Genomic DNA, 2,396 nt, shown 5'->3' with positions numbered 1-2,396 from the left:
AATAGCTGGGCGTGGTAGCGGGCACCTGTAATCCCAGCTAATCAGGAGGTTGAGGCAGGAGAATTACTTGAACCTGGAAGGTGGGAATCACTTGAACCTGGGAGGTGGAGGTTACAGTGAGCCGAGATTGTGCCACTGCACTCCAGCCTGGGTGATGGAGTGAGTCAAATAATAATAATAATAATAATAATAAATTTTAAATTGACAAATTTGTACATGTTTATGATGGACAACATGATGTTTTGAAATACGTTTACATTATTAAATGGCTAAATTGAACTAATTATCATACATCTTACCTCACGAGCTTATTTTTATGTGTGGTGAGATCACTTAAAATTTACTCTGTTAGTGATTTTCAAGTATACACTACATTTTGTTTTTCTTTTTTGAGACAGGATCTTGCTTTGCCACCCAGGCTGGAGTACAGTGGCACACTCATGGCTCACTGCAGCCTCAAACTCCTGGGCTTAAGCTATCCTCCCACCTCAGCCTCCCTAGTAGCCAGGACCACAGGTGCGTGCCACCACACCTGGCTAATTTACACTGTTGTTAGCTGTAGTCATCATGTTGTACCATAGCACTCTTGTCTGACGTTTTGTACCCTTTGACCAGCATGTCTCCAACCTTTCACCCTCTTTATCGCTTTTACTTTGTCTTTCTAGTGATGCCTGGGCCAGGGCCAAGTGAGTCTCCTTGTCTCCTTGGCCAGGGGCCACTTCAGTTATCACTCATTCTTCACTGCCCTTGTTTGCTGTTTAGCTCATCTGTCTGCATTCTGAGGCATTCATCCTCATTATACATTTATCATTTTGTGGAGGAGATAGCAGTAGATCCCAGTCGAGTAGTCATACAGTGGTGCTTCTTCCTTTTGTCTCCTAGGGTCACCCCCTAAATCTTCCACATACTTTTACAGCCAGTTAGAGCCACTAATCTACTGTGGTTGACTTCTTTTTCAGGAAAAGCAGGTAAAACTCAAGAAAGACGAACACAAAGTTCACAGGGACCACCATGGGGACACCCTTGGTCTTTTTATGTACCATTTTCACAGAGGCCTCATAATTTTTACACATTCTTGACAAATACCAATTACAATTTTTTTATTTGTATTTATTTTATTGTATTTTTTGAGGGATGGAGTCTCGCTCTGTTATCCAGGCTGGAGTGCAGTGGTGTGATCTCAGCTCACTGCAACTTCCATCTCCTGGGTTCAAGCAATTCTCCTGCTTCAGCCTCTTGAGTAGCTGGGATCACAAGTGCCCACTACCACCCTTAGCTAATTTTGGTATCTTTTTTAGTACAGACGAGGTTTCACTATGTTGACTAGGCTGGTCTCGAATACCTGACCTCAAGTGATCTGCCTGCCTTGGCTTCCCAAAGTGCTGGGATTACAGGTGTGAGCCACCGTGCCTGGCCATGAATTACAATTTTAATCAAAATAGACATACATTGACACAGACTAAGGACTAAAATGTCAGATTGAAGTAATTCTTCATATTAAATGAATTATGATTAGGATCTTTAACTAGTGAATCCTTAAGTTTTTCACTGCTAATAAATAATACCCCTTTCTCTCTCTCTTGAATTCTAAGCTGAATGAAGAATAGTAGGAATCAGACAGATGGAGATAAAAACAGCAGCTCTATAATTAGCAAGTCTGAATTGTAGAATTCAGCTTGACTTGGGGAAAAAATATCTTTCTAATGTTTCCCACAGAGTTGGACTCATCTGGTACCAGGCTGAGCAGCTGCTGTCTACACATTAGAATTATCTTGGGATCTTTAAAAAATACCAGATACTCAGAGCCCCACCTCCCGACCAGGTGAATCATAATCTCAGGGGTGGAGAAGGGGTTTGGGGATCTGTATTTTTAGAAAGTGTCCCAAATGATTCTCAGTGAGTACTGAGAACCTCCGAGGCTGAGGACCATGGAGCTTGATCATTACAAAGGCGGATCTGTTTCCTCAGGGTGGAGAGGAGAGGACAGAACAAAGCCGACCTCAGGGCGAGCCGACCTCAGGGCAAGCCTACCTGAGAATGGGAAAGAGGATGTTGGGTGAGCTAATGCCCCCAGTGAGAGATGAGTGAGGAAGTGAATCTGTGGTTTCATGTCTTTTGTCAATTTCAGAACAAATTCTGAGATTTTATTATTTTTAAAATTTTTTAATTTTTTTTTTTTTTTTTTAGATGGAGTCTCACTCTGTCGCCCAGGCTGGAGGGCAGTGATGTGGTCTTGGCTCGCTGCAGGCTCTACCTCCCGGGTTTAGGTGATTCTCCTGCCCCAGCCTCCCCAGTAGCTGGGATTACAGGTACACACCACCACGCCCAGCTAATTTTTGTATTTTTAGTAAAGACAGGGTTTCACAGCTTTGGCCAAGCTGGTCTCAAACTCCTGA

Source organism: Macaca thibetana, chromosome 9, assembly GCF_024542745.1.
Source record: "Macaca thibetana thibetana isolate TM-01 chromosome 9, ASM2454274v1, whole genome shotgun sequence".
Taxonomy (NCBI): domain Eukaryota; kingdom Metazoa; phylum Chordata; class Mammalia; order Primates; family Cercopithecidae; genus Macaca; species Macaca thibetana.
This window is presented reverse-complemented; position numbering follows the sequence as displayed.